The following is a 12,804-nucleotide window of genomic DNA, read 5'->3' on the forward strand; positions in this document are numbered from 1 at the left end:
AGTGATGGCTGAGCAGGACATTGTGTGGAGAAGATGAGAAAGGTGATCAGGAAAACAAGATGGAGAGATTGACGAGGTTAAAGAAGCAGGGACCTCTCTCTCCAGGAAGACAAGTGAAGACACAGGTGTTCTCAGATGGAGACAAGGGTTTATTAATACATGAGACATGTCCCCATCTCCATCTCCCTTTACTAACTAAAAAGCAAGGTCATCTGTAGATGAGGCCATCCAACTGGGGAGACATCAGTGACAAAGAAATGGGGGGGACAAGATGCACGGGAAATGCACCTGCCCGCCGGGTGCTTGGGCTTTGGCTTTAGGTCCACTTCTCAAGAGGAGGGGCAATGCTGATGAACTGGGTTAAGCTTCTGACAACTGCCAGTGAGAACAGTGGGATCTGAGAAATGGAGGAGCCAAAGGAAGTAGGGGCTTTCCTGAGAAGAATTTCCGAAGCTTTGTCAGCTTCACTCCTTGTTCACATAATTTTTATTAATCATTTTTACTCATTACCCAAATCATATTGCCAAAACAATCACAGGATTTCTCTTAAAGCAGGATTTCATTTTTCCATGTTTCCTCCTAGTCTTTAATCCTAATGGTTTTGTGACTTTTATGTGGTTCTAACCAGATCATAGATTTCAGCAGATTGTATTTTCTGAAAAACAGCCACAGCAGCATTTTGAGTCTTGCATGCTTGTTTGGAAACTGGTCCCTCTCCCATGACAAGGTAGTCTCTTTTCCTTCTCCTTTGAAACCACCAGATGGGACTTTGTGACTGTCTCCATGAATGGAGAAGGAGTTAATGCTGCATCATTACCAAAGCCAGGGCATGTAAGGTGAGTTGACTTCTGCCAGGCTCCCTCTCTGGGGACTGTTCACCCTGGGAGCCCAGATATCATGTTCTGAAAGAGCTCAGGCCACCCGTAGGTATTTCAGCCAAGAGATCCAGCTGAGGCCTCAGCTGATGGCCAGTGTCCATCGCCAGTCCTGTGATCGAATGAGCCATCCAGATGTGTCCTGTTTGAATTCCTAATCCATAATAAATGGTTGTTTCATGCCACTAGGTTTCAGGGTAATTTTTTATGCAGTCATAGTAACGGGAACTTTGATAACTTCTGCATTTGTTAGCATGAGCATCTACTCAGGTTGCTTCATAATCATAATTATCATTTTATTGGCTGAAAAATATTTTGCATTGATGCAGAATAGCTAATGTAAATACGGTGCTATTCTTGGCTATTTAGACTGCTTCTCATTTTTTTACTACTTAGGTACTGATATAAAAAGTTGTTGCGTAGAGATTTTTCTTTTTCTTTGAGCTGCTTCACTGGGACAAATTCCCAGAAGTGAAATTACTTTTGGGTACAAACATTTTTATGACTCCACAAATGTACCACCAAATTGCTTCTCAAAACTGCAGCGATAGATTCTACACTCCATTGTATTTGGCAGTTTCAGTACATAAAACCACCTCAAATTCATTTTGAATTAAAGTGGGGTATAAATAACTGCATTAAAGAAAACCCTTTACTCTAACGCCATTAATTTAATCAGTGAAATTGTGTTTTATCTCTGCTTTATAATTTGTATATCTTGGGTGAGTACTGAGGCTGAGATTTTGCTCAATTTAAAAATGGTTTTGCCGTATTTTAAAAATTGCAAAGAATTATTTTATACATAAAAAATCTTTGTATATTCTTTACCCAATAATGTATTTATAAGAGCACTTGAGATCACTGTTTCTTCAGCTGCAAGTCACAATTCATTAGTAGATTATGAAACTGATTAAGTGGCTTGTGACCAGCATTAAGGGCTTCCCAGCTGCTATTGGTGAAGAATCTGCCAGCCAATGCAGGAGACACAGGAAACACAGGTTCCATCCCTGGAGTAGGAAATGGCATCCCATTCCAGTATTCTTGCCTAGAAAGTTCTATGGGCAGAGGAGCCTGGCAGCTATAGTCTGGCATGCTGCAGTCCATGGGGTCACAAAGAGTCAGACACAACTTAGCAACTGAACAACAACAAAAAGAATAGAACAGAATAAAAATACAAGAAAATTACATAAAAATAAAAATGCCACTCCACACATGATGAGTTTCCTGTGTGTGAAAATTTTTGTTTTAATGTCCATAGTGGGTTATGATGTAAAATGTTTTTTCTTAGCAGAGGAGGCGACCAAAGTGTTTTTAAAAATCGGCCTTATAAAACCATATTTATTAATCTCTTTTCACATTGACATGAACATTTCCAAAGCTATATCTTCTCTTTTTATTTTGAATTTTCTTCCTTTTTTACCACTTCAATTTTTTACGCACTCAGGCCCAGCAGTCTTCCGTCATTTCTTATTTCAGTTGAAAGCAGAAATTCATCTTGTTTCCACGAAGGTGATAAATGATCCATCCCATTTTTTTTGTCAACTCAATTTATACTGAAGCATTCTCCAGACACCTCCGAACTTAAAAAAATTCATGTCGGCTCAGCAAAACCCGAATGAAATGCTTGGACACAAATGCTATTACGGAGTGGGCAAATCGAGAAGATGTGATAAACTTGAGAACGTGTAGCCCTGGTCTCACTTCCAGCTGTCAGAGTTTTCACTGCATCAGCAACATAAGTTCTGGCACAAATGCTACATTAGCACACGTGCTCACAATCACCCAAAGATAGCTACAGAATGGTGGAAGAAAGATGAAGAGGAAGCAGAGCAGAAGATTCCAGAACACTCAGAAACACTCTGAATAATAGAGAGAGATGAGTTTGGGAACAGAATGGCTAGAGACTAATAAAATGATAATCATAATAATTGCTAGCCTGTATTACATACTGAGAGGCGCTGCTGCTGCTGCTAAGTCGCTTCAGTCGTGTCCGACTCTGTGCGACCCCATAGACGGCAGCCCACCAGGCTCCGCCATCCATGGGATTTTCCAGGCAAGAGCACTGGAATGGGTTGCCATTGCCTTCTCCGCTGAGTGGCGCTAGTGGTAAACAACTCGCTTGCCAATGCAGGAGAGTTAAGAGACTCGAGTTCAATACCTGGGCTTGGAAGATCCCCTGGAGAAGGGGATGGGAACCCACTCCAGTATTCTTGCCTGGAGAATTCCATGGACAGAAAAACCTGGTGGGCTTCATGTCCATAGGGTCTCAAATAGTTGGATACAAGTGAAGTGACTTAGCACACATGAACATCACATATTGACCAGGCTCACTGATTCCTCACCACCACCTATGAGGTTTATCATTATTTCCATTCTTCAGATGAGAAAAGTACAGTCCAGAAAGCTACATAACTTAGCCAGGGCTACGTGACTTAGCCAGGGCTACGTGACTTACCCAAGGCTACTTGGTTTGGTAATCAGTGCCCAAAATTTCAACTTCAAGCCCATGTTCTTGATCCTTGCCTCTCCTACAGGAGCCCTCTGTTGCAATCAAAGGAAAATGGTGAATGCCTGGGGAGAGATCCTTATAATTTAGGAGTCTTAAAGGAGCACGTCTACTGCTCACTATCCAGATTCCTCCTTCTCTGGAGAATGTCTTTCAAATAACTGGATCTTGTCACCTAGAAAAAAGGCTGCTTCTACCTTACACTGCGCTGGAGATAAACAAGACTAATCTGCCATGTTCCATCTGTTATTTTGCCGGTTTCCTTTCAGATAGTGAGATTTCCTAATGTTACAAAGTCTCAAAGTGAAGAACAAGGCTTGGAGCACAGACACAGCAGTCAGTGTACGTGTGGATTTGTGACTCAGCCCCACTTCCTTCTCGCTGTGTGATGCTGGCCAAGTTTTCCTCGTTTATAAGTGAGGATAATAATACCAATTGTTGTTGTTTAGTCATTGAGTCTTGTCCGATTCTTTGCAACCCCATGGTCTGCAGCATGTCAACCTTCCCTGTCCTTCACTATCTCCCAGAATTTGTTCACACTCATGTCTATTGAGTCGGTGATGCCATCCAACCATCTAATCCTCTTGCCATTTCAACCCCTTCTCCTCCTGCCCTCAGTCTTTCTCAACATCAGGGTCAGTCCCTACCAATTAGGACAGACAGTGCTTGGTCCACAGTAAGGGGTACATTTGTATAATTTGTAATATATTTATATATTGTAATTATTTATTTTGAATTCAGTATACTTTATATTCCCTAGAGGAGGAAATGGCAACCCACTCCAGTATTCTTGCCTGGAGAATCCCATGGACAGGGGAGCCTGGTGGGCTATAACCCATAGGGTAACAAAGAGTCAGACATGACTGAGCAAAGGAGCTTGCATGCACGCATACTTTATATTAGTTATATTTTATGTTCTGGTTGGATTTTAGGAGATAATTTAACTTTATCAGCAGCATATTTATAGATAGGGTGAGTTTTTATGTTGATGTAGGTTACATTTAATCACATGGCATTTTCTTATCTAATTCCTTGGTTTCCAGAATGCATGCTATTTGGGTGGGGTGACCTTACATCTCAGTTTGCACTTGTCCGGACATAATTATTAATAGTGCCACCTTTCAACTCAAAAGTTGAAAGTGTCCTGGTTTACAAAATAAGTCACGTGGTCATCCTATTTGGAGAACTGCAGTTGTTCCTATATCTCTGGTCACTGCTATGTTATATGATCTGGGTCAGAAGCCCCAAAGCCTGGCATAAAATCAAGGGCAGCAATCCTAATCATTTTTCATGCCAGGACCCCTTGGCATCCTGCAGAAGCCTTTAGACCCCTGTCTAAGAATTCTTTAATACATAACATTAAATGTACAGGATTACCAAGAAATTCCATAATTTTGAAAGAATGCTAATCAAAATATTGAAAAAACAAATTTGTGATATAGTAACAAATATGTTTTAAAATTAATGATTAAGTAATATCAATAACCTCAGATATACAGATGACACCACCCTTGTGGTAGAAAGCAAAGAGGAACTAAAGAGTCTCTTGATGAAAGTGAAAGAGGAAAATGAAAAAGCCAGCTTAAAACTCAACATTCAAAAAACTAAGATCATGGCATCTGGTCCCACCACTTCATGGAAAATAGATAGGGAAACAATGGAAACATTGAGAGACTTTATTTTCTTGGGCTCCAAAATCATTGTAGATAGTGACTGCAGCCATGAAATTAAAAGACACTTCCTCCTTGGCAGAAAAGCTATGACAAACCTAGACAGCATATTAAAAAGCAGAAATGTTACTTTAACTGACAAAAGTCCGTCTAGTCAAAGCTATGGTTTTTCCAGTAGTCATGAATGGATGTGAGGGTTGAACCATATAGAAAGCTAAAAATCGATGCTTTTGAACTGTGGTGTTGGAGAAGGCTCTTGAGAGTCCTTTGGACTGCAAGGAGATCAAACCAGTCAATCCTAAAGGAAATCAATCCTGAACATTCACTGGAAGGACTGATGCTGAAGCTGAAGCTCCAAATACTTTGGCCACCTGATGGGAAGAACTGACTCATTGAAAAAGACCCTGATGCTGGGAAAGGTTGAAGGCAGGAGGAGAAGGGGACGACAGAGGATGAGATGGTTGGATGGCATCACTGACTTGATGGACATGAGTTTGAGCAAACTCCATGAGATGATGATGGACAGGGAAGCCTGGCATGCTGCAGTCCATGGGGTCCCAAAGAGTTGGACATGACTGAGCAACTGAACTGAACTGAACTAAGTAATAGGATTAATGACAGGTGTAGTAAATATTATAATTTTATTTTGAGACATCTGTAACAATAGTGACATGATATAGAAATGCCTGTGATTTCTGTTGGCAACAAAATCATAGCTACCATTTCTGTTTGTTTTCTATATTCACAGTAGAGTGTAATTTTTTCCCCCATCCAAGTTCACAGACCTCTTGGATTCTATCCAGAGCTCCGTGGGCCCCACCTTAAGAACTCCTGGACTCAGGTGGATGTTTATGGCCAGCAGGAGGGATATAAATTGCACAAAGATCAGGAAGGAAAGAAGAGACTGTAAAAGTTGTGGGTGTGGTGATGGGGGAGAAAGCTGTGTGGGAGGTTGTCAGGATGTGGACAGATGGAATAAAAAGGAATGTGGGTCTATGGCTTGTCATTTTTGACAGAATATGGGAAAGGTGAGCCTATTCAAGATATAGCCTGCTGGAAACAAGAATTTGCAGAATGGCTTGGAATGTGGACTTTGAAGTCTGACACCACTGGCTCTGAATCCAAACCCTGCCATTTAACAGCATGCATTTTGCTTGAGCTATTTATTTGTCCTGTGACTCAGTTTCTCCTCTGTTTAGGAATATTAATATTACTACAATTGATGCTTTTGAACTGTGGTGTTGGAGAAGACTCTTGAGAGTCCCTTGGACTGCAAGGAGATCCAACCAGTCCATTCTAAAGGAGATCAGTCCTGGGTGTTCATTGGAAGGACTGATGCTGAAGCTGAAACTCCAATATTTTGGCCACCTCATGCGAAGAGTTGACTCATTGGAAAAGACCCTGATGCTGGGAGGGATTGGGGGCAGGAGGAGAAGGGGACGACAGAGGATGAGATGGCTGGATGGCATCACTGACTCGATAGACGTGAGTTTGAGTGAACTCCGGGAGTTGGTGATGGACAGAGAGGCCTGGTGTGCTGCGATTCATGGGGTCGCAAAGAGTCAGACACGACTGAGCGACTGAACTGACTGACTGACTGACCTACCTCTCAGAATCACTTTGAGGATTAAATCAGATGATGTATGTAAAAAGCTTAGTATAGTGCCTGATACTCTTTTATAAGTTCCCCACTGACAGTATCGGCCAGAGTACTATGGCTATTGGGCATCCCAGGTGGCGCAGTGGTAAAGAATCTGCCTGCCAATGCAGGAGATGCAAGAAACACAAGTTTGACCCCTGGGTCGGGAAGATCTGCGGGAGGAGGAAATGGCAACCCACCCCAGTATTCTTGCAATTGTTCCTATGAAGGTCTACCGGCCAGCAGTAAACACGGGCTCCCCAGTCACCAGGGGTTATTAATACTAAAACATGTCTTGACTCATGTGTGGCCGTAGGGGGCAGCAAGCATCACACAACAGCCTAAGCTTAGGAAGAAAAGAAAATGCAGTGGGGAGTATGGATGGAGCCTTACCTCTGCTCACAGGCAATGAACTAGAGGAACTAGTTTCCTTCCGAACCACCCACCCAGCTCCGTTTGGCCCACAGTGCCTAGAGGAGTGTCCAATCCTTGTTTTAGGATCAAGCCCACCCAGACCACTGAAGTACTGTCAGGAATGTTCTGGGGGAGGCTGCAGGCCAGTGATTGGGCTGAGAGCAGAGGTTTAGATGTGCCCCCATGCTATCCAAGCAGCATTTTAATATAACTGAGGGACATGGGTGCTGGGTCTGGGGAATTCTGGGTACAACATCAATTCACTCTCACATGAAAGTTGTTCAGTCGACTCCTTGCAACTCCAGGGACTATACAGTCCATGGAATTCTCCAGGCCAGAATACTGGAGCAGGTAGCCTTTCCCTTTGCCAGGCGATCTTCCCAACCCAGGGATCAAACCCAGGTCTCCCACACTGCAGGCGGATTCTTTACCAGCTGAGCCACAAAACTTCCACCTGTCCTCCAGGTAGTCCCAGGGGCATCAACAGGGCTACACAGGCTGTGCCCAACTTAGGAACATCAACCTAGAACATCCTTCCTTATTTCTCTGTGAGGAAGTTATTGCCTTATGTTACCCTGTACAGGAAATTGCCTGGAAACTTGTGAAATAGAGCTCCCATGCACACATAGAAAAAAGTCATCCCTACTATAGCAGCAGAAAGTTGGCAAGTTGTAGGCGCCAAGGTCTTATCTCTTTACCCTTTGCAACCTTTCTCCAGGATAGCCAAGAAAAGGGATGCAACTAAACAGGATGATGGTAGGAACATGGTATGTGAAATAGGCAAGCTGAAGTATCATTTGAAAATGCTTCCTCAGACTTTGTGGCTCAGTGGTAAAGAACCCGCCTGCCAGTGCAGGTGATTCAAGTTCAGTCCCTGGGTCGGGAAGATCCCCTGGAGAAGGAAATGGCAACCCACTCCAGTATTCTTGCCTGGGAAATCCCACGGACAGAGGAGCCTGGCAGGCAACAGTCCATGGGGGTCACAAAGCACAACTGAGCAACTGAACAAAAACAAAGCATAGAAAACAAACTTATGGTTACCAAAGGGGAAAGGGTGGGGGATAAATTAGGAAATTGGGATTAACAGATACACACTACTATGTACGATGTATATAGGCTTTCCCAGCCTGTAGGCTGCAGTCCATGGGGTCGCGAAGAGTCAGACACTGAGTGACTTCACTTTCACTTTTCACTTTCATGCACTGGAGAAGGAAATGGCAACGCACTCTAGTGTTCTTGCCTGGAGAATCCCAGGGATGGGGGAGCCTGGTGGGCTGCCGTCTATGGGGTCGCACGGAGTCGGACACGACTGAAGCGACTTAGCAGCAGCAGCAGCATACATACAGTAACAGTCCATGGGGTCGCAAAGAGTTGGACGCAACTGAACACCCATGCACTGCACTACTATATATAAAATGAACAAAAAGGACCAACTGTATAGCACAGGGAACTATATTTCAAACTCTAGTAATAACCTACAATGGAAAAGAATCTGAAAAAGAATATATATAACTGAATCACTTTGCTGTACACCTGAAACATTGTAAATCAACTTATACTTCAATAAAAATAGTAATTTTTAAAAAAAGGCTTCCCTCCTCCAAGTGACAGAAATCCGTTGTGGATCTATGCCTTGAGGATGGAGTGATCTCCCTCTCTGTGCCCCTTAGCACGTGCCACAGAGCTGAACATGAAATGAGGAATCTAAGAATTCCTACTGAAAGGTACTAAAATTGGGGAATGAGCAGAGAGACCCCAAGAGATACAATCTGGTTTTCCACAGAATGATTTTTAATCTTTGTGATCTTTTTTCCTAAGGTTCAGAACCCTTCTCCGCACATGAAATCTTACAATTCCAACAAACAAAACAGATAAAAAGGAATTTGCTCCAGTTGAGGCGAGAAGGAGAGAGGAGACCTAGACACTCCTTCCCAACCCTCAGCCCAGGTGCACAAATCCAGACTTCCTCCAAATTCAGTTTGGACCCCTTGGCTTTGCACCCCACTTGGCTTTGCAGTCAGTCTAGCCTCTAGTCCAAATGAGGCCACAGATTGAGAGTTGGGGGTTTCCAAAATGATGTTTTCTGGCTAAGAGAACACCAGTGTAGGTGAGCTAGGGAAAAAAGAACACTGGATGAACAACCAAAGACATGAGTTCTAATCCTGACTGTCCCACCCATTGGCTGGCTTGTCTTGATGGAGTCATTTGGTCCGTTCTGGACAAAGAAGGCTGTGACCATGTGACCTCTGAAAGCCCTAGCAGAGCGGACATGCTTGTCCAAACCTGCTGACTCATGGTGACTGAGAGGGAAGGCCACATAATTCTCCTCGGGTCCCAGGTCCAAGCTGGGGGCCTCTGCTGCCGACCCAGGAGAAGCCCTGCAGCAGGCGTTAAGTCCTCTGCTGTTCCCCCTCCTCGTCCTGCGCTGGGTCTCTGTGCTCTCCCTGCCGTACTGAGCTGGGGGGCCTGCCCCTGTGGTTTGTGTTCCTGTCTCTGCTCCTCCATGACCCTCGGCTCCAATCCACAGAAGCATGTCGACTTCTGTCTTGGGGCCTCAGGCTGACTTGCCCTCCAGGGTCCCAGCTTTAATCCATATACCCTGAGAATTCTCTTCCAAAATCTACTGTCTCTTGCCTGACCGTACCTCACTTTTCAGTACCACTGCAACGATTCCTGAACTGCAACTCTTGCATAGTTTGCTTATCACTAGTGAATGGCTGTGTTATCTACACAGCACAGAAAATCACAAACACGATAGGAGAGAACAGAAATTTCTAAAGGGTAATTCTATTAAAAGAATCTGATATCTTTTGCTCAATAACTGCAGTTTGGTACTCTAGGTTTTCGTGTGTAGAGTTAAGACAGCAACAGAAACAGTCATAAAAATTAGTTTCAGTGAAATTCAGTGGAAAGATCACAGAATGAGAAGGAGGAAACATTGACTAGATATTTGGCACATCAATGAATTTTTTTTGATTTAAGTTCATCTGCAAAATGAGAATTGTGGTGCATGTCTAACAGGTTTGTTGTAAGGATCACATGAGATCATGTGTTGATTCAGCAAACATTTACTTTTATTTGAAGTGCATATCCAAAAAAGTATATAAAATCTGTGTATATCACTTAAAGAAGCAAAATAAGCAAATATGTTCTAGAACCCATGTTAAGAAATCAGTGGTACATTAGAAGCCCTTGGTCTGTTCCTCCCTGATTGCAAAATTCACCCCAAATCCCACCCTTTATTTGGCCATAATTTTAGTTTTCATTTTTCCCCGAGACTGTCTTTTCCCCCCAGCTCTACTGAGATATCATTAATGTATAACTTGGGTTAAGTTTAAGGTGTACAATGTGATGATTCAATGTATGTATACATTGAGAAATACCTACCACAATAAGGTTAGCTAACACATCCTTCGCCTCATGTAATTACCATTTTGTTGTTGTTATGGTGAGAACATTAAAGCTCTATTTTCTCTTTCAAGTATACAATACAGAATCATTAACTAGAGTCACCGTACTGTACATTATGTCCCCAGAACTAAAGGAAGTTTGTACCCTTCGACCAGCGTCTTCCCATCTCCCTCACCCCCGGTAACCACCACTCTACTCTCTGTGTCTACGAGTTCATTGTTTCCTGATTCCACATTAAGCAGACCATCTTCCTTTGTCTGACTTACTTCACTTAGCCTAATGCCCTCGAGGTCCATCCATGTTGTTCTAAATGTCAGGGTTTCCTTCTTTCTCATAGCTGAATAGTATTCCATTAATGTATATTAATCTGGAGGAGGAAATGGCAATCCACTCCAGTATTCTTGCCTGGAAAATTCCATGGACAGAGGAGCCTGATGGGCTGCATGGGATTGCAAAGAGTTGGACATGACTTAGCAACTGAGCCCAATGAACAGTGTATATTAACATACTGTTGAATCTGCCAGCCAATGCAGGAGATGTGGGTTCGATCCCTATATGGGAAGATCCCCTGGAGAAGGAAAATGGCAATCCACTCCAGTATTCTTGCCTAGAAAATCCCACGGACAGAGGAGCCTGGCAGATTACTATCCATGGGGTCGCAAAGAGTCAGACATGACTTAGTGACTAAATAACAACAATAATTGATACATGAATATATTTAAATAATATATCAATAATCAATATCAATAAATATATTACTTTTTCCATTCAACCATTGGCTTTCCCTGGTGGCTCAGATGGTAAAGCGTCTGCCTACAATGCAGGAGACCCAGGTTTGATCCCTGGGTCAGAAAGATCCTCTGGAGAAGGAAATGGCAACCCACTCCTACAATGCAGGAGACCCAGGTTTGATCCCTGGAGAAGGAAATGGCAACCCACTCTTGCCTGGAAAATCCCATGGATGGAAGAGCCTGGTAGGCTACAGTCCATGCGGTCATGAAGATTCGGACACAACCGAGCGACTCTACTTCTTCAACCATTGGTAGACACTTAGGCTGTTTCCATGTCTTGGCCATTAGGAATAAAGCTACAATGGACTTGAGTTAGCAGATATCTTTTTGAAATAGTGATTTCATTTCCTTCAGGAAGTATACCAGAAACTAATAAAACATTATAAATCAACTGTATTTCAATAAATTTTTAAAAACTTGCATTGTGAGCTTTGACTGGTCTCTTCACCTCTCTGATCCTCAGAGATTTTTGTTGTTGTAAAACCAAAAGTTTGCTTGGCTGGAAATGCCAATCTGATCATATATTCTTTTGAAATATGTGCATGTTTGTTGTTACTTCTGAGGGCTTCCCTGGTTCTACACAAGATGCAGTTCTAGGTTTGTAACTTGTGGGAGCCAGCCTCCATGGTGTCATTGGGGTTGACTTTTGGTGGAAATGATGGTGTCTGACTTCTGAGTTTAGATAGTGAAGACCTGTGGCTTCCCCTTTGTGCCCTCTTGGGTCACTCACATCAGGGAGAGTCAGCCACCATGTCATGAACAGCAGATTTATGGAAAGGGGCATGTGGGGAGAAACTAAGGCCTCCTGCCAATAGCCAGTACTGACTTGCCAGTGGTTGAGTGCACCATCTTGGAACTAGACCCTCCAGCCTCAGTCAAGCCTTAGCATGATGAGTCACAGCTGTTGTATTCACTGAGTGATTCCTCCATCCAAAACCACCCAGCTAAGCCCCTCTGAAATTCCTGGACTCTAGCAACTAACTGTGTGAAATAAATGTTAAACGTGAGGTTGCTCAGTTGTGTCCAACTCTTTGAGACCACATGGACTGTAGCCTACCACACTCCTCCGTACATGGGATTTTCCAGACAAGAGTATTTGAGTGGGTTGCCATTTCCTTCTCCAGAGGGTCTTCCCGACCCAGGGATAGAACCCAGTTCTCCCTCATTGTAGGCAGAGGCTTTACCGTCTGAGCCACCAGGGAAGTCAAGTGAAAGTTGTTCCATCTTGTCTGACTCTTTGCGACCCCATGGACTGTATAGTTCAATGGAATTCTCCAGGCCAGAATACTGGAGTGGGTAGCCTTTCCCTTCTCCAGGGGATCTATCTTCCCAACCCAGGGATCGAACCCAGGTCTCCCTCATTGCAGGCGGATTCTTTACCGGCTGAGCCACAGGGAAGCCCAAGAATACTGGAGTGGGTAGCCTATCCCTTCTCCAGAGGATCTTCCCGATCCAGGAATCAAACCAGGGTCTCTTGCATTGTAGGCGGATTCTTTAC

This window comes from Bos taurus, chromosome 4, assembly GCF_002263795.3.
Source record: "Bos taurus isolate L1 Dominette 01449 registration number 42190680 breed Hereford chromosome 4, ARS-UCD2.0, whole genome shotgun sequence".
In the NCBI taxonomy this organism is placed as follows: Eukaryota; Metazoa; Chordata; class Mammalia; order Artiodactyla; family Bovidae; genus Bos; species Bos taurus.